The sequence below is a fragment of the Peromyscus californicus genome, unplaced genomic scaffold, assembly GCF_007827085.1.
Source record: "Peromyscus californicus insignis strain IS unplaced genomic scaffold, ASM782708v3 Scaffold_17__1_contigs__length_78620276, whole genome shotgun sequence".
In the NCBI taxonomy this organism is placed as follows: Eukaryota; Metazoa; Chordata; class Mammalia; order Rodentia; family Cricetidae; genus Peromyscus; species Peromyscus californicus.
Window position 1 is genome coordinate 18,864,714 of NW_026294469.1, and position 21,188 is coordinate 18,885,901.

Genomic DNA, 21,188 nt, shown 5'->3' on the forward strand with positions numbered 1-21,188 from the left:
CTCATAAAGCTTTATTTATGATAGACCAAAAAGAAAAAAAAAACCTGGAAAAAAACCTAGTATTCACCAATTATTGATTAGATTAACAGACTGTGACTGGAATATTACTTAGCAACTGAATTGGTTCAGTATTAATGCACAGCTGAATCTCTGCAGCATTGTTCTAAGTGAAGATGAACACAGATATGGAACACTTGCTTCAATTCATGTTAAGTTAACTAAAAATGAATCTCACATACCTAAAAAGTGTCCAGGAGCTATGGGTGGATGGAGAGAAAGGGTGCTTGACTGCAGACAGCCGGGAACACAGGGGGGCAACTCTAGACATTTTCCATATCCACTGTTGAGGGGATTTTTATAACACTATGTGCTAGGTCTGTCTATAAACCATACTCAGATCTTATATTTCAGAAACTGTATAAGGTAAATGATTTTAAATACTTAAAATTTATGTCAGATAATTCATTACTTTCAGTTATTTACAGAACAAGATTGTCAATGTTTTCCATGTTCTGAGAAGACTAGGTAACCAGAGTGGACAATAAGTTGAGGCTAATTTGATAAGGTAAGCAATGCTGTTTATTATTCATTATGATCATTTAATGCCTTTAGCATTTGAAAAATCTTTGTTCAAAATTGTTCAGTTGTAAGCATGAGAACCTAAGTTTGATCCACCAAGAACCAAGTAGAAAATTCTAGGCACAATGGCATTTTCTTTTCATTCCAATGCTGGAGAAACACTGGGAAACAAATAAGGAGGCTCCCTGGAACTGTTGAATCAGTAAAATTTAGGGGGAAAAGGGAGCCCATATCAGAAAAATATGTTACCCTAGGTACAGTATCCAAAGTTGTCCTCTGACCTCCACATCAACACATGCATGTACACATATGCATACCTACACACACATATGAATACATACACACAAACACACACACACACTACTAAGTATCAGCTGGAATAAATATGTTTTTGGGATATGAATCTGAGATTCACTCCAATATAGTACAACTGCAGTAGTTGAACCAAAATAACCAAGTCAAGTTGATGTTAAATCTCTTGATACTCCTTAACAAATGGTGCCAGATCAGAGGAATTCAAAAGAGGGCCATGGACATACTTTGGAAGGTGCTTCCCTTAGGTAGTCAGTGTGGCTGAATTTGGAGATACCAGATGCAAAGATGAAAGAGCTGGAAGTCGATTCTTGAAAATGGTTCCTTTGTATCCATCACTTCTCCAAAGCTGTTGAGAGAGACTGGATTAGCAGCAAAACCAGGTGCATTTCCATATGTTCACATGAACAGGGGAATGGCTCAGCTTCAATGTGGACCTACACATTAGCCTCTTTGGGGGACAGCAGTATTAGCAAGTTTTCCTGTGGATCTGTATATTTTGTTGTGGCCACATCGTGAGACCCCAAGTAAGACCACCACAGAGCTGATATTCGATGCAAAACATACAGGGGTTTATTGATTACAAGCTCTGGTTTGGTCTATATTCCAGCACTCTGACACAGCGGGTGAAGGAGGACAGCACTGAACTCTCAAAATGAGGAGTTTTTAAAGGGAAAAACTGCAAGCAGGTTGGTACCAGCCTTTGTGTCATGTGATTGGATCAGGGCATGTAACCTTTGAATTTACTGGTTGGGGGTTATAGTCATCATTTTTAGGCAGACCTGGACAAGTCCCAGGTTCTGTCCTTGAGCTGCCATGGAGGCTGACTGGCCTAGCACGTGTGTTTCACTTTGACCTACGCACATAGCTCTCAGTTGGTGAGGGGGTCCCAGACAGTAAACAATTGGCTAAACCTGGAGCGGTCAGAGTACATGCAGAAAGGGAGCTACTGCCAGGACTATGTCGTTTGTTCATGGCCCTCCCAGGAACTGCTTGTTCAAGTCTCAGGAGACTAAAATTGAGGCCTGATTTCTGAGAAAAGACTGAGCATCCTGTTATAGCATCTGCTTGGTCCTTTCACAGTTACTTTCTTATTTCTTCTTATATCACAGAGTGAGTTCTTTGATGACTGCTGCCCTTTCTGGACACTCACTTCCCTACCTCTTAGAACACCTGACTTGTGAAATGAATCTCTTATCCTACTTGGTTCACTTGGTTCCTTGATGGATCCAAATGAACAAGATTTTACTACCTTAGACTATCACCACAGCCATGTAATGTAAACTCACATCATTTAAATGTTGCAATGTTTTGTAGTGTTTCACTCTCAGTAGAGGGAAGTATTGAATTACATGAACAGAGTCCATGGAGTTGTAAAAGTCTAACTTCGGGATGGAAGACATCAACACTCCCTCAGAATAACTATTATTTGGACTACTACACTGTTAATTATACTAATTCATATATTATATTCATTTAATAACAAATTTAGACTTTTAAAGATGACTAAGACAAAATACTTTCTTCTTAAGGAAGATTAGCAGATGACCGGCATTTTCTGTAAAGAATTCTACCCCTAGGCCATCATATGAACCCAAGCATACTTACAAACAGCTAAGAGTACCCCTACAGGCTATGCTGACCCACCATTCCTCTAAGGAGTGTCCATTAAGCATGTCATCACCTACAGAAATGGTTAGTTAAGACAACATAGAGGCATAAACTCTGTGTTGCTAGATATTTACCAGTATCATTGCTTCCATTGCTAAAATTTGGACAACACCAGAATTGTATTAGTCAGATCCAGTGGCAAAGGCTTGTAATCCAGTTATTTGAGCATCTGAGGTTGGTTGATCAACAAGTTCAAGGTCTACAGGTCTACAGAGTGAGTTCAAGATTAACCTGGACACCAATAAACCCTTGTCTCAAATTTGATAACAAAACAAAACAAAACAAAAAACAAAGAAAGAGTAGAAAAGAAAGCTAACAGAGTGTACTTGCCTCTCATGCTAGGGATCTATTGATTCTCTGTCTCCTCTCCCATGATGATTGATGGGTCTTGCTAAATTAGACATTTAACTCTAAACATTGATTCAGATCTCAGATCTCTCTCTCTCTCTCTCTCTCTCTCTATATATATATATATATATATATATATATATATATATATATATATATATATATATATATACATACTGTACATACACACACACACACATATATATATGAGTAGGTGTGGTGTATATGTATGGGCAAGCATGTGTAACTCCAATGTGGCACGGCAGAGGTTCTTCCATCTTGTCTCAGCTGGAGCTATCATTAAAATGATCCTATCTTTTTCTATTCCCAGCTGTGAAACGTCCCATGGAAAAGTCCCCAACACTGTTCTAGAACTTGGGGTGGAAATACCCCAGCTAACTGCATATATTTTACATTCTGTTGAACTTCTTGCTTGCTTTACTTGCCAACTGCCAACTAGAATGTAGTTTTTCTATGTTCTTTGATTTTAAAAGCTCCCAAAAAACGTATTTGAGGCTGCTCTGTGAGGAGTGCTTCTTTCCAGGCAGTTGTCAGCGGGGTTGATACAGACTTTCAATTTGGACACTGGTCATGCTGAGTGGCCTTAGGGTCTCTCTATCCAGTAACACCAGGTGCCCATGCACTACATGTGTGCTTTGAGGGCAGAAGACAACTTCAAGTGGTGGCCTTTACCTTCCTCCTTGTTTGAGATGGAGTTTCATATTGTTTCCTGTCTTGTGCACTAGCTTTACTGGACTTAGATTCTTTACCTCCCATGTTGCAGTAGCACTGGGACTGTAGCTGCAGATTACCACAGAAGGCTTCACTTATGTTTGGGGAATCAAACTCACATTACTTGCATGGCAATTGCTTTATCAGCTGAGCAATGTCCCCAGTTGTTGATTCTTAATTCCAATCTTTTTCCAACAGCAGAGCTTCTTGTTTTCTGGTTGCATTTGGCTCAACTGGACTCTTTGGCTTGAACATCTTCATAGGTCTCCATGAGAAGTCCCTGGCTCTCCAAAGTCGAGCTCTTGAGAAACACAACTCTAAGGAAAACTCTGCCTTGTGTATCACAGAGAAAGAATGCTGTCAGGTTCTTTGTGGTATAAAGTTTATGTTGACCAAGGCTAAGAATGTTGGGTTGTCCCCAGATTCACAGCTTCTGTCATAATATCAAACCAGTCATTGTAAGAAGCAATGACCTTGGCACTGCTCCATTAGATATGCCTTACATGCTGCAGGTTTATTTACTTCCTTAGGTATAAAACAGCCAAATAGATTGTAAAAATCACAATTTGAAAGTTTACTTTTCTTATTATTTTATACCCATAACTCAACATAGAGCCTCTCACTAAATTAGTTCATCAACTAAGTACCAAATTAATGGAGATGCAGTTTTATCTTGATAGTTCCCTCCAGAAGAATAGCCTTGACTGGCAGCTGATTTTGAAGTGTGAGACAATTATTTGTTTTTTTGGATGTTACCATTTATTGGAAGAAGGATAAAATCAATGTGACATTTCCAGAAAAATGAGAGATGACAAAAGTAGATGTTCTTTAAATGCGAAACACTAAATTTTAAAAATGTCACCTGCATACTATGTCAGACTTTGTCAAAGATAAAACAACAAAACTTATAGGCATAAAAACTAATAATATTTCACCATATTACTTGTAGATAAAGATGGGGTTCTGGTTTTGCTGCTTGTCTGTCTAAATGATGCCATATCTAAAGCTAGAATAATTGCAGCTATATTATTATGGAAGTCCTGTGGTTTGGGTCATTCACAAAATACAGATGTTTGTGTGAGTGAGTGGTGTGTCCTTGGGAATGCATATCAAGGGACCAGCTACAGTTATGTGGGATTACAGCAGCAAACATGGGAATATAATGTTTGCATCACTCTTCTTTATCCATGTCTGTATGACCCTAAGCAAACTGCACACCCTCTGTTTCTCTATTCTTATCTTTCAGAAAAAAAAATGCCATGGGAATTTAAGTCACAGATTAAGTGGAAAAGATAGAAAACCAGCAGAGAAAAGTCCTTGGTGTATAATAAGTTATAACTGTTGCTGTTATAGTGACTGTTATGGTCAGTGTTCTTAAAAGATTATAACATTGTCAATGTTCAACTGTTCATACACAAAGATTCTCACATTACCATTTTTATTGTTACTATTTATTATTTCTGCCTTTTCTTTATTTTATGAACTTGGTTTACATTTAACCATGGGCTTTATTAAACTAAAACTGTGTGACCTTCAGAAAAGTACAGTCACCATCCATCTGAAAGGCTAGCGAGAGACTTCAGAGTTCTGATGTTTCATTTTATTTCTACGTTTTAACAACATTTCATTGAATGTTTCTGGTAAATTTATCCAATGAGTTGATTTAGACTGATGGTACAACAGTCTTATTTAGGGGTTCTGGTAGCAGACATGTTTTCTGCAACATGTTAAGATCAAGGAATTATTATTTTTTCATAATTCACTTTTAGAGTGTGATTTGAAGTATGACAGAATAAACATATGTCACAATTTGGGATTTACTTTGAAGATCAGCCATGTATTGAGGAATTTAGAGCAAACTTTGCCAGGCAGGAGCCATTTGTCCCTGCCTTCCTGAACTAAAGGAATTTAAACAGAAAGTAGGGGAGACAAAGAAAGTGGGGTTTCCTGCTGGTTTTCAGACTTGGGTATGAACAGGTGCTGCAGACACTGTTGACACCACCAACATCACTTCGAAGATTTTCTTTTTTCTTTTTTGGGTGTATGATTCACAGAGATTTCCTAAAACACAAAACTTTCTTTTTCCTTAATTGCACAGTATACACAAGGCATCTCTTTTACTTACATTCAAATCCACCCACTGAAATTTTATGAAGTGAACATATTTTTAGGTAACAGTCTAGTGTGTACATACATTCAAAAGCTGTTTATCAATTAAATTGTATTTGTGAAATAAATCTAGTTCATATTCTAACCTTAAATCATTGGAATTGCATAATTTTATACATTCTTTAATGTCTTTATGTTTCTATACCCTAACCTAAACAAAGTTGATAAGAATACTGGTATCTCAGGATATTCTGATTCAATATGCAGGATATTTTGATGATTCAGTTGTTACACAGACACATGGACACACACACACACACACACACACACACACACACACACACACGCACACAGGCAGTGTCTGAGGTGACTCCCAGGAAACATATGTTTTCAATGTATCTTTCTTTGTTCCTTAGAACAAGACCAGGAACAAAGAAAAGTTTTTGTCTCAGTTTTTCAAATGAACATGCCTTGGGTTGGGTCTTAGGAAGTAATCCCCCTATGTATTGGTGGAAGTATTAAGGCAACTTTACATAGTTAAAAGGGAGGTTTATTTTGTGGGGCAACTTACACTACTTACTGTAGTGCAGTCCAGCGGTGTTCTCTGGAGAACTCTGCTCGGTCTACCTCCAGCGTCCAGGAACCAGGAACCAATAGAGGCGGCACATCGGGATCTCAGGTCTTAAGGGGTCCTGTCTGAGCCCTGCCTCGTAGGTGTGACATTTACTGAAAGCCTCAATGGGGGTGGTACTTTCAGGTCAAACACCTATGACCCAGCTAAGCTCTACAGCAAACAAAACTAAAAGCAGAGTATGTTATTCTTTCATCTCTTCATTTGGCCCCACCCAGGAATCTGCCTTCTTCTCTTACCCATCATGTGGGACAACAGCTTGTTATGTAAAGAGAGTCTGATATCTGTCAACAAGGCAGAAAAATACACAAGCACACACACAAACATATATGTTTGTTGTAACACCTAGAACAGACAGGAAACTTCCAGAAAATAGAATTCATATATAACTTCAATAACTCCCTAGCTTCACAAAATAATTTTGAACAGAGCCAAATTATCTTATTTGTGACTCAGCCTGGTTCACTTCTAACTTAGTGGCTAACCCAAATGAAATTCTCTCTCTCTCTCTCTCTCTCTCTCTCTCTCTCTCTCTCTCTCTCTCTCTCTCTCTCTCTCTCTCTCTCTCTTTTCTCTCTCTCTCTCCAGAGAGTTTCATGGAGTACAGGGTGGTATCTAACTTCCTAAGCATCAGAGGATGACTTTGGACTCCTAACTTCCCATCTCTACCCATTAAGTAAAGGATTCCACCACACACAGCTCTAAATGCCTAACTCTTGACAGTAAATTTTGTGAAGATGAGGACGGGTAGAAGGAAAGCTGAGGAAAGAGGGGACCCGTGGAACACTTTCTGGGCTCTAATCAGATGTAGAGCCTCCACAGAAGAAGGCTTCATTGTGTCAGCACACCCTGTACTGTGAGTTACCATTTGTGTAACACAGAGAAGAGATCAAGCAAAATTGATCTTATATGAGGTTTCTAGTGAAAAGGTGTACCATCAGAACCAATATACAAGGCATCATCATGGGTGAGATTGTTGCCAGTACAGATCTGACAAATCACATATTCAGGAAGGATTACAGATTTAATTAAATGGTAAGTAATTACAATTTGAATAGAGTTACAATATTAGTAAGAAGTGTCTTGGTTAGTGTTACTATTGCCATGATGAAGCACCATGACCATAAGCAATTTGGGGAGAAAAAGGTTTGTTTTGCTTACATTTCCATATCATTGCTCATTAATGAAGGAAGTCAGGACAGTATCTAAACAGAACAGGAACCTGGAGGCAGGAGCTGATGCAAAGGCCATGGAAGAGTGCTGCTTACTGGCTTGCTCGTCATGGCTTGTTCAGCCCAATCTTATAAAACCCAGACCCACTAGCCCCAGTGTCATCCAGTCACAATGAACTGGGCTATCCCACATCAATCACTACAGTCCAGTCTTATGAAGGCATTTTCTCAATTGAAGTTTCTTCCTATCAGATGACTCTAGCTTGTGTCAAACTGACATGCAAACTACCCAGGACGACAGATTTATACTTTAATCTCTAAAGTGGTTGCCAATTGCAATGCTAGATGGGCCTACTAAGGGTTTAGTTGAAGAAAAAATAATTTAAAAGTCCAGAGCACATGTTCCTAGAGTGTGGTCAGGAAGCAACCTTCCTCAGCTGCATTCTTGCTGGAAGTACATACTTTTAATGACTTCTATTTATTTATTTATATCTGTGTGTGAGAGAGAGATAGACAGAGCACACATGCACATATATGGACAGGTAACTGTAGAGTAAAAAAGGGGACATTGGATCCTGGAGCTACAGTTACAGGCAGTTGTGAACTGTCTGACCTGGACGCTCAGAACCAAATTTGTGCCCTCTGAGAGAGCAGTACATTCTCTCTCTCTCTCTCTCTCTCTCTCTCTCTCTCTCTCTCTCTCTCTCTCTGTCTCTAAAGAGGGTTACATGTGAATAGAATTAAATGAACAGAACCGTCCAGAAAACACACAATATGCTCATTTCATGAACAACACCTCCAAATGCTTAACTGGCAGAATTCCAAATGTTCTGTCTGCCAGAATTCTACACAGTTCGATTCATTCTTTTATTAATCATTATATATTTAGCTCACCTAACCTTTTAGAAGTATTCAAAACTTTTTCCTATCCTGAAATTCTAATGACTGGGCTTTTGGTGTATACAAAGTATGTCTTTCTTTTACAAATAAAAATAGCTGTGACTATAGCAGAGAAAGGGCAGAAGCTGGGTGTCTGTGAGAGCAACAGCTGGTTTGTAGGAGCAAGAACATTTGGAGAGTCATGCTCTGTCTAATGATTGAAAACTCCCAAATGTCCATACTCCCCAGACCCATCTTACATAGCTACACCATAGACAAAACCATCCTGATGAATGTCAACTGAAAGGAAACAATGGCATCTTCATTCAGGTAGTCAGATAAAACTATTGGTTTTCACCACAATGACATCTTCATTCAGGTAGTCAGATAATACCATTGGTTTTTACCACTGGGGAAAAAAATCAAATTCTGTTAGTAGCAATCTTTTCTTACGATATCATATTTAGCCATTTAGAATATCAGCATACCAAAATTACAGTAACATAATTTTGGTGTGTGTGTGAGAGAGAGAGGGAGTGAAAAGAGAGGGGGGAGCGAGAGTGAGAGACAGAGATAAAGACAAAGAGAAATAGAGACAAAGAGAGAGAAACAGACACAGAGAAAGGGAAGACTAAAAGGAAGAGAAAGACAAAGACTAAGGACATAGAATGATGATAGATGATAGATAAATGATAGATGATAAATAGATAATATGTAGATGAAAAATAGATTGACATATAGCTAGATGATAAATAAAAGACAGTTGGATGGTAGATAAATGAATAGATGATAGGATAATAAATGATAGATATAAGTAGATGCAAATGGATTATAGATAGACAAGGAAATAGAATGCTTGTTAAATAGATAATACACAGATGTCATAATGTTGTTTACAGCAGCTGTAGCCAGATCTTTTGCTATCTAAGCAACTTTTTCTCAGAATTGCATCATGGCTCCAAAGAAAATGATTGACCATAACAATCTTTTAAAGTATAAGATAATGCATTGGTTTATAAGATAGTCATTTTATTGAAAAAATATTTTCATACACTATATTTTGATCATGTTTTTCCCTTCCAAATCCTCCAAATCTCCTAACCCAACATTATATTCACCACCCAGTTTTATGTTCATTCTCCCCCCTCTCTCTCAAACAAACAAAAACCAAACCAAAACAAAATAAAATAAAAAGGCAAGAAATACACGTGAATCCCATAAAAAACCCACAAAAATAAAAATGAAAGTAAAGAAGCAAAAGACCAACAAATAAAAATGCTCAAACAAGCAAAATGAGACAAAGATTCTACAAAAACACTATTGATTTTGTTTTGTGTTGACCAACTACTGCTGGGTTGGGGTATATCCTAAAGTGTATAATGTACTCAATGAGAATACCACTGTAGAAAACTTGCTTTTCCTTTGTAAGGAAATTTCTGTTGCAGGTAACTTCTTTTTTTGTTTTTTAAAGATTATTTATTTATTATGTATGCAGTGTTCAGCAGATGCTTTCAGCTGATCTTCATATTCAATATTCTACAGTTACGAAAATACGAAATTAAGAAAATTTTCTCTGCTTAACCTTTTTGGACTAAGGTACTTACAGGCTGGGAGCAGGATGTTCTATCTGAAACTGTGTTTCAAGTTTTAATTTGGGTACAGATTCATAGTGAAAATGCATGACTGAGTTACTATTTTACTAAGAATTCTTTGACATATTGGAGAATCTCTTGTCATAATTTCACTATAATTTCAGGGGAACTATACTACGTCCATATAACAAGGTTTTCCCTTAGGTAATTGAGTAGGTGTGTTTTCTGTTATCGAGAAATCTGCCTATCATTCTCAAAGAAACAAATCGAGGAATGTAGTAGAGAAGGGCTCATAAAGATCTAAGAAACTGCTAACACTGTTATCTTAGCTGTTTGCCTAGTTGAGCTGCAGAGAAAGCAACTCACGTTCCTAGCTGAGTTCTTTAAATGAGCCCCTAAAATGAAATCAGATTGTTTTCAATTTAATTATTTTTTTTCTGAGAATTTCATACAGGAGTACTGCATTTACATCATTTCTACCCTACCTTCTTAGTGTTCCACTTCCTCCAATGTCTTTCCAAATTCCTCCGAAACTTCAATCTCTTTTTCAATAATTATTATGCATTAAGACTTTAATGTAATTACTAACATCTTTTGGTCATAAGCATCCAGGGAGGCATGGGTCAGAATGTCTCAGGTATCTGTTATGAAATGCCCACAGGCATTCACAACCAGGTGTGGGGTTCAGATTTACAGAAGACTGCCTTTATTGTGTGTGTTTCAAAAGTTTTCAAACACTTCCTTTCAGCACTCCTATATAGTTCTGTACATTGTAACTGGAATTGTTGAGGAGGTATGTCTGTTTTTATCACAAACGGACACTTGAAGACTTTTTACTTTGTTTTCAGTCAATGATTTTTTATTTTCATACACCTGGATATTTCTACTTTTGTTTTTATTTCATTATTTACTTTCTTTTACAATCAATTAGTTATTGCAAATACCTCCAAGGTTTCTACTTCCTTGTATGTTTGTCCATTTTATGAATATATATCTGGTGATTATCTCCTTGAATGTTGCTTTGAATGAAAAATATTTTAACTTTGCTTCAAGTGGTATTTTAGTTTCTATATTTACTCTCAGAATTTTATTTTTACCCCTCCTTTTCAAAGTTATCCTTTTGTTGTACTTAGAAAAGAATGACAATATCAAATCCTTGTGATCTATTGAGCTTTCCTTCATATAAGCTTTAGATTCTTGATGAAAATAAAGTATACATTTATACTTATATCATATCTATTTTGTCTGTTAGTCTTTAATTTTAATGTGCAAATTTTAAATTTTTAAATAGTCTAGTTTTTTGAAACTATTATATCAAAACTCTTTTATCAGATGACTAAATGACCAGAAATTTAATATTATTTGTAGGTTCATGCAAAAGAAACATAAACATAATCACATAAGGTATGTGATTATCCATTTAACATATTTTCACATTGATCTATTTTGTGTTGTTTTCGTAATGCTAACCCTACACCTTTAACAAAAAACAATAGACATTGTACATTTAATTTTCTTCTATTTTTTCTTTCCTAGCATACTGAGCAGGCATGCTGACTCAGAAATTAATTTTATCCAGTTACTTACTTGACTCTGCATTTAGTTTTTGTTACTGTTACAACAAATTACCTATAACAAAGAAAATTTATTATGCTCAGGTCCAATGCCAAGTCTGCGGTTTCCTGGAGTCATCAATAACCTCTGGTTCTTATGATCTTCCTGCCTCACTTTTGGCACAGATCCATGAGCCTTGACGGGGAGGGTTGTGTTGAAGATATCCTATTTAGGGTTGAGTGTTCCAAAGCCTCTCACTCTCTTCACATTGTCCAGCTGTGAACCTCTGTGTTAATTAGCATGTTGTCTTACTGATCTTCTTTTTTCTTTTTCAGACTGTCTGTTTTGATTTCCAGTTTGTTTGTTTGTTTGTTATTTGACAATTTTCCTTTTTTGTTTTTAGATAGAGAGGAAGGAGAAGAATATGAAGTTGAATGGGTAGGTAGGTAGGGATGATCTGAGAAGAGTTGAGGAAAGAGAAGGTATATAATGAAAATATATTATTAAATCATTAAAACGTGACTTTAGTCTAAAAAATGCCCCAGTTGTTCATGCGAGCAATGAGCTAGACATTTTCTAAGGTCGTTGCCTCCGTATTGCTGGCCTTGGACACATACGAATTATTTGGGGAAGAAAACGACTTCCACAGATTCAGGTTGTCAAATTCCACTCTAGACACTGAGTGACTAGATCTGTTTCAGGGACAGTTTTCAAGCTGTTTACATGACTCATGACAGCCTTCACTCTGGAAGCCACTAGTGTAGGGGAAATCCTCTTCATATGCAATCTTTCTGTCTTCCACTAGTGTCTTCTTCTTCCTTCTAGCTAGACAAAGTTGTCAGCTTTGAAGGACCTGATTGATTTAATATGATATCCTATTTCCATTTTCAGAATCTCTTATCCTTCCACAGGCTCCAGTGATGATCATATGCATTTCTTTGGAGGATCAATTCTTAACATGTTGACCACAAAGTCTTATCAAAACATCTATAACTATATTACTCTAACATCAATCCCATTGTGTGTTATACAATTCTGATGTATCAGTGAATTATCTGATTACAAGTACCCACAAAATCTAGAATTCAGTTCTTACCATGTCAGTAATCAACATTCTAATTACCCAGAGCAATATCATTTTCAAATGAGCTCACTCTTTGTAACCCAAGGCGTCATAAACTTCACATCCATTTGTTCACTTGTCACTACCACTCACTGCTTAGTTTACCTGGTAGAAAGGACTGCAAGAAATTAAAACGACAGAAACAGAATTGGTTTCTCTTGTCATCTTTCCAACTGTGCACAAGTTTGCATAAACTTGAAACTCCAACAAGAAGTCACTCCTATAAAGATTATGTATATATGTTGTGATGAGGGATAATTCTTCAGAGAATTCTCTAACAAATCTCTGGGATTTAGAGATGTTGAGTTTACTTCATGAAGAAATAGCCTACATCTTTATTTGGACAAAATGTTTTTATTCTCCTGGGGCTGTCATGTACAAATCCACACGATGGGCAAATAATTTGCATCAACTCCTCACCACAAAATGTTCTTTCATGATGTAATTGTCCTGGGTAGATTTTCAAAATGTTGTATAATAGATTTAAACAGCTAACTTTTTCTTTCTTTCTTCTTTTAATGGCACAAACTGCGACATCTCCTCATTACACATTAGGGTTCAGGCAGATAGCACATTGCCATTAGATATTTTTGTTAGATACTTTTGCTGGGCTGTGAGCAAAAACTTTGAAAGAACAACTGAAAAGAGCAAAGGAGGATTTCAGCTCATCCTCTGCTGGGTTTAGTTCAGGCTTTGGCCCCATGTCCCAGGGTAAATGTGACAATATGAGGAGCCTAAGCAGGAGGCTGCTCCCCTCAAGGGAGACAAGAATCAGAGGGAAGACAAGACCTAGAGGGATAAACCTTTAATCAGATCCCCAGTGACTCACTTCCTCCAATTAGGCCCCACCTGTTTCTAAAGTCCCCAAAGATAGAGCCACCCTCTGAGGATCAAGCATTCAATACAACAGACTGCTAGAGACATTGTATTTAGCTCTAACTAATTGTTGAGTTTTAATGTGAATTTCTTGTGTGGTTTTTAGAGTCACTTCATATGCATATATTCTTGTTAGACGTACTATAATAATAAATTATACCAATAGAATTCCCTTCCGGTTTTGGAGATTAAAATGTCTTTGGTCTTAGTATAGCTTCTAGAGTGATTAATTTACTTGACAATGTTTTATGTATGATTCTTGCATCTATCACCAAGGTTTCTAGAAGAGTCTATCTCGGCAGTGTCTGCTATCACTTTATCTGTCGTAAGTTAACAGCTGCTTAAGTGAAAAAATACGGAGAAGAGTTTGTCTCTCCCTATATTAGCTCTAGAGAAGGTTGAATCACCTGAAATCTGTGTAATTTGTGGAAACTGTATAGCATATTATCAATCACGGAAAGAGATATCACTGTCCTAGGCATCACCTAGGGGAAAAGCCGTCAGTGCCACAGAATGTAGGACAAAGATTTACTTTAATTCTTTTCCCCTAAAACTTTATTAATGGAAGATTTTTAATATTTATGTTGTGGAAATTCTTTTTCACATGCAAACAAAATAACTGATTTTATGAGTCTTAATATGTTTACTTAGTCAAAATGTACTTTCTTTCCAATAACTTTTGACAGATTAATACTTGTTTTTGTTTTTGTTTGTTTGTTTGTTTGTTTTGTTTTACACAGAGCATATAATCCTCTGGGCCACTGAGCATATTTCTTCATAAAGATATTTCTCTGTTCAGAAAAGATTAGTTATTTTCTATGACCTTAGAACTTCATGATAGTCTTTGCTTTGTGTGTGTGTGTGCACGCACGTGTGTGGTGTGTGTGTGTGTGTGTGTGTGTGTGTGTGTGTGTGTGTGTGTGTGTTCTCCGGGATGTGGAAGCAAACATGCTTGTGTGAATATATGTGGAGGCCCAATATTGAAAATCTAATGTCTTCCTTGATGATTCTCCATTTTTATTTTCTTGAGACAGGGTTTTTTGTTGACCCAGAGTATGCCTATTCGACTAATCTTGTCTAGCCAACTTACCCAGAGTTCCCCTGTCTCCATTTCCTAAGCTATATTATAGTCATCCACTGTGCCTGCCCAGTTTTACATGGGTGTTGGAGTTCCAAACTCAGATCCTGTACTTGCATGACAAACACATTAGCCAGAGTCATCTCTACAGCCTCTCTGGTATTTGCAATAACAGTTTTTAGTTTATCATCTAAAAGGTGTCAACAGGAATTTAAAAGAGAGCAATGCAGACACATAATTCTTCCTCAAAATTGCCTAAGCTGTTTGAGAGTATTAGAGATTTCAGTATTGCAGTTAGACCTCTAGAATAATTGACAAGTTAGCGCAAACAAAAGGCAACATTAACAATCACAGCAGGTGTTAGGGTAATATTGAATGACAGGAACCAGAACACATGGTATACCCTGATCATGGTGCTGGCATACATTCAGATTCTGGGAAAGCATCGATTTAAGGCTATAGATGACATCCTCACCGTTTTGAAAGTCATGTGTTTTAACTTCTGGATCTTATTCTTTTCATCTACTTGTTTTCTGTTTAAAGTTCATATCCATTTCCTCAAAATTAACAGTTTTTGCTTTATATCAAAAAATTCTATATATTAGGACTTAATTTTGGATGATTTTGTTCCTTATGATTTTTGCATTAGTTATTTATTGACTTTTGCTCAGTTATTTTACCCTCTATTATCTTGTTTTTCTTCAATATTTTAGTGTCACTTCCCTTTTCTTATACTTATTTAACTTAAATACTATTTTAATTTTTTTCTTGTTTAGTAAGCAAAGGCATAAACCATTATTTTCTGCTTTCTATTTTGACAAGGAATTATTTATATTTCTGTGTAACTTTTAAATAGAGCTAGTAGGCGTAAAGCACTTTTTAGGCCCCTTCATAATTCAGTACTACCGGGTTTTGCAAATTACAGTTTCCCATTTCATCCATGAGGGCAACTTTTTATTATAGTTAGCATTGGGTAGATTATTCAGCTTCCTGTCTCATTTTTCTCGGATAAGCTTGTTAATACCTAAAGCATTATATAACTCATTGCACAGGGATTAGTAAATAAATGACTTTAACTGTATTTGGATGGAATTCATTCCAGTCATCTAGATCTTTTAGAAATACGTTATTAAATTTCAATTGTAGTCCATTTCAAGATTTGAATAGGGATACATTAAGGGCACGCAGAACTTCAAAATGTATGGTTTAGCTAACCGTTTAAAAATCTGACACACTGGGTTGCATGCAGCTATGCCTTATTCATCACTGGCTTTCGTCAAAGGCTTTTTCTGCCCCTGTTCCTAAGCTGCATATAAGCAGTTAAAGTCTGCACTGTTTCCTAGTTCAAGGTCGCTTGTGATTCTCCACTGTGCTTGGCCTGGAGTTGAGGCAGCAGTAGGCACTGAGTGCATCTGAGTTTTCTGGACCAAAGCAGTTAGAGGATGGTAATTTCCTACTAAGAATTCAGATTCAGGTTCCCTTCGACTTAGATGAATTGGGCTGGAGGATCTTTACCGTCCCAGACCTGTTTCCAGAAGGCTTGTGAAACATATCAGAATTTTAACCCTGGTCCCAGCGGACACCTAGAGATCTGAAATACAGTCATGTGCCTTTCGAGTTGTCAGTCTCTGCAAGGATCCAATGATGGAATAGGCCCCAAAGGCAAAACTAACTTCTCATTTCCAGTGGCAACTAGGACCAATGTGAAGCAGACTAACCACACGAGGTGATGCAGGCCCAGGATGATCGTCTTCTAGAGAAAGTCAAATTAATTTCCAAGCCTTGTCAACCACATTCCAGAAACCCGTGTTTGCTCTTTTTAAATGAGAGAAACCAAGCTACCTAATTCTCTTATTTAGTTTCAGTGCCACCAAATTCCCCTGAATTGTAATGTGTGTACTCCAATAAGGTAGCAACAGCTTCAAGATAAAGGTTTATTTTATGTGAATCTTTTATTTTCTATTACTTCAAACATAGATATCTTGTAAGGATAACATGAGGAAGTTTCCTCTACTCACCTAGATAACTTGTTTCTGTGTTCCCTTTCTTTCTCTCTCAGAACCAAAACGTGTTTTGTGGCTATATATTCACAATCCGCATTTGAGAGTAAAATTATATTGTAAATTCTTGTCACTACATAAACGTATTTTATCTTCCACTACCAACACAGTTACAAAACTTCAAACTGACGGCAATGATCACAGTTCTATATTATGTTCTTGGCTTTAAATGACCCTGGTAACGCCTCAGGAAGTTGCATCTTGAGGCAGTAACCCACATCTTACATTTGGTTTTTAAATCTTCTTTTCTCATCTCAATATTCTTTTTGCTCTTTCCTAACCTCGAATATTGTAAAGGTCCTTTTCTTTTCTTTTTGTAGAATGCCTCACAATGTTGCTACTCCTGCTGCTTCTCCTTAAGTAGTCTTAGGGGCACATTTTAGCCTGTCATAGCTCAAGACTTAGCCTCCCTCTTTTCTCAAGACTCATATCCATAGATACACCATGCTGCTGATATTACTTTAATGATTTTGTTAAAATGGGATTCCCTCAGGTTTCTCTACAGTAAAGTTATGATTTTTCTCCCTTATAATAAGTAATTGATTTTTCTGGAGGTACTCTGAGAATACAGAAACATCTTATATCTAATCCAATGTTCACCAACTAATTTTAGAAATCTTTGTGGATTTGCTATTACTTCTGTGTTTATTGGTGATATCTGGCTGTAAGAAAGAGATTTCTTTCATATTCACATATTCTCATTCACTTATATCAATATGAAATCATTGATTTCTACTTTATTTGGTAAATCATATTTTATTTTCATCATTTCCTTTACCAATCAAGTTTCCCTATATTTAACCCATGTAAGATCCTTCAAGTCACACTGTGGTTTTTGATGACAAAGTCTATTCTTTCAGTCAAGGTTTCATTATTGATTTCCAGTAATTTTCAGTTCCCTCTCCAATCTGATAGACATAACACCACTAATATTGATATTGTTTTTACTGTGACTTGAAAAGAACTTTAAGAAGATTCTTAATTGCTAACCCATACTGTGGATCCTCCCAAGAGCATAAACTTGTGATGTTGAGTTCTATAATATATGCACATTACGAAAATCACTTCAAATCTAAAATATACCCATAGAATTGAAGTTATAGTCAGTAAAGTTCTCAGATTTTTCCATGGCTTTGTAAATTTATTCTTAACTACTTTATTTTTGATGTTATGGTACATCATATTGATTTGGACTCCATTTTCAAATTGTCTGCTCCTAGTACACATAAATAAAATTGATTTTTATATTGGCCTTCTGTCCTGTGACCTGCTAAATTTACTTATTTGTTCTAAGTAATTGCCTTGTAGATTCCTTTGGATTTTTCAGGTAGGCAATCATGTTCTTTGAAAATTCAATGCGTACTTCTTTGTTTTGCGATGTTTATGATTTCTATTTTGTTTTCTTTCCTTATTACACTTCCAGAGCCTCCAGAATCATATAAAACATGCTACAAGATTAGATTAGAAGACTTTGTTTTGTCCCTGATCACAGTGAGGGGATAGAAGGTACATTTGAGTTAATACTTTTGGTTTTAAATCCACTCCCTCCAAAAATAATTGAAATAAATATTTTAATCACAGATTTTCTTAGTTGGGAAACTAAATAATTTACTATGTGTTTGTTCTATATAATTCCTTAGTTCCTTACAATTCAGTGGCTTCATCAGGAAAAAGTTTGTCTAAGGGAAACTTAACATTGGTTGCTAAAATTACTTTTGCAAAGTCACTTGCCTACTGTTTTTACTCCAATTGCCAGTTGGCATCTGTGTCGTTAGCATCCAAAAGCACAGAGGTATAGCCCTTAGAGTTCCATTCTTAAGTTTTTCCTGCTTCTTGATACAGTTTTCACTGTATATCCTAGGGAAGCTTTAAATTCATTTGAAACTTAGCCTGGCCCCCAACTATGTAGTTCCAGTTGGCTTTGATAATAACTGTTCAGAACATATGAGGATCCTCCTTATTTAGCCTCACCAGCGCTGGGATAACAGACATGTGTCCACTTGGTTAGCTTTATTTTCTTGTTTCATGGGTTTATAAAATGGCCAAGTTCTCTTCAGCAAATTCAGCTAACCTTTGTGAGTTAGCCTTAGAAAAATGTGGTGGTCTGAATGAGAATGGCCCCCAGAGGCTCAAATATGTGAATGCTTTATTTGCAGTCAGTGGAAATATTAAATTTAGGAAGGATTAGGAGATGTGTTCTTGTTGGACCAGATGTGTGACTAGGGCAAGATTTGAGGTTTCAAAAGCCCACAACATTCCCAATCAGCTCTTTCTACCTCAGGCTTGTAGATCAGATGTAAACTGCTTCAGCACCATGCCTGCTATCATGTGCCAAGCCATGACAGTCATGGAATCATCTTCTCAAACTGTAAGCAAGCTCCCAGTTAAATGCTTTCTTTTGTAAGTTGCTTTGGTCGTGTTGTCTAGTCAAGACAAGAGAGAAGTAACTAAGAACGAAGATAAGCAGAATGCCTTCTGTTCTACTCTATTGGCCAATCCAGCAGTATTCTCATCAGATGGGAGAAGGGAAGGGTAGATTGAATATCTCCAAGGGACAAGATATGTCATTTTGTATGTGTGTGAACATTTTGCTATGGAAAGTGCCTAAAGTTCAGAATTCTTGAAAGGATAAAGAAAAGTGGAGGATTTTTTGTGACTTATCAACAGAAACATTTTTCTTCTGTTCTTATTTTTTAATCTATTCATTAAAATTTTAATTTGTTTTTATTTTCTAAATTTCATGTATGTGTAATATATTTGTATCTTTTTTCCATATCTTCATTCAGCAAGCCCCTATGACTGCTTCCACTCTCTCTCAAATTCGTGATTCCTGTTAGTGTTGCTTGTACGTATATGCTTTTAGTGCTAACCATGTGGTACTGCATAATTAATCAGTATGCTCATCCCTCAGAAAAACTGATTTGTTCTTTCTTAGCAGCTACAAATTGCCTGTAGTTCTTCATCTAGGGGTATTTATTTACAATAGCAAGGAACGGCAAGCAACCTTAATGTCCTAGAGTTGAGGGTTAGATACTGACAGCAAGGTATGCATGACAACAGAATATGACTTGAATGTATAAAAAAAATAAAATTTTAAAGTAATAGAATGGAACTAGAAAATATACTGAGTAAGATAACCCAGAAACAGAAAGACAAGTTCTGTCTTATTTTATATATCATGAATACATGGGGCAGAGTTCTGGAGTCATTTCACTTATTCTGATGTAAAACCAAATTTCATTCATTGTTATTTTCTTAATTTAAACCATTTTTAATTTCCTGCCAGAGTTTGTTAATTCATAATAGCCTATCCTTTTCATTTATTGGTGTATATAAAGTGCTCATATTTTAAAAATAAATTTTCATCTAAGTTATAAAACATATCAACATACATCTCTTTCTTGAATAGTTTAGTGTTATGCCTACTTATGAAGTATTTAAAAGGCTATGTTGGCTTTCCTCATTCTCCAGTATCCTCTCTTTACAACAAGAACCTTTGAGGAAGATGTAATGAAACCAGATGTCTCCGCATTGGAAACAGTCCTACTGGTAGTGTTTAATTAGGGTTGATTATATGCTGCCTGTTTCTCCATGCGTGTGTTTCTGCTGAGATCTCCATCAGAAGCTCCAGATTGAACATTCCAGTATCTTCTTCACTTGGTACATGCAATGTCTCAGCGTGCTTAAAATTCTAAATACCTCCCAGCCCATTGTCTTCCTGTCTTTGCCCCATATGCGTACATTAAAAACCTACCCATAATGGTTGTTTCCTTCACTTTCTAATCCAATAGTCCTTTTATAGTCCAATTGAATATATATCCAAATATATACCAAAGTTGGAGATTTTTCTATCTCTATCACTCTGTCCTCAACTCAACACATTATGAATATTTTTATTGACTTTTACCAAAGTTTTAAAAATTCTTTTCTTGGGTATGGTATATCACCCTTCATTGTTGGAATCTAATCAATCTTTGTTGAATTACCTATATATACATGAACTATATTATAACAATAATTTTTAGAAAATTCTCTTTTACTTTTCATAATCAAATAAAGCCCAACTCCTTAATATATTTCCAAGGATGTCATCATCTAACCATATTATTGTCTTACATATTTTACATGCACACACATATACATACACATATATATTGATAGTTTTTGTATTTATAAGTATAGTTTATGATTTTGGAACAAGTCTCAGAAAATGCAAAACAGTAGAATTTAGATGGAAATTACATGCAATTTTATGATTTAAGGATTGCCAGTGTGACAAATGTCCTGTTTCTCCAGTAATTTTATACTCTTATTAAAAACTTCAGTAAACTATTCACAGATTAATTTTTTAAACTTTATGTATACAATATTGTATTGAAACTGTGGCTTATGTTCTGTTGTTTAAGAAGTGTGATGTTCAACTGTGCATTATGGTGTACCACTGCAACCACAACATTCAGAATTCTGCAATA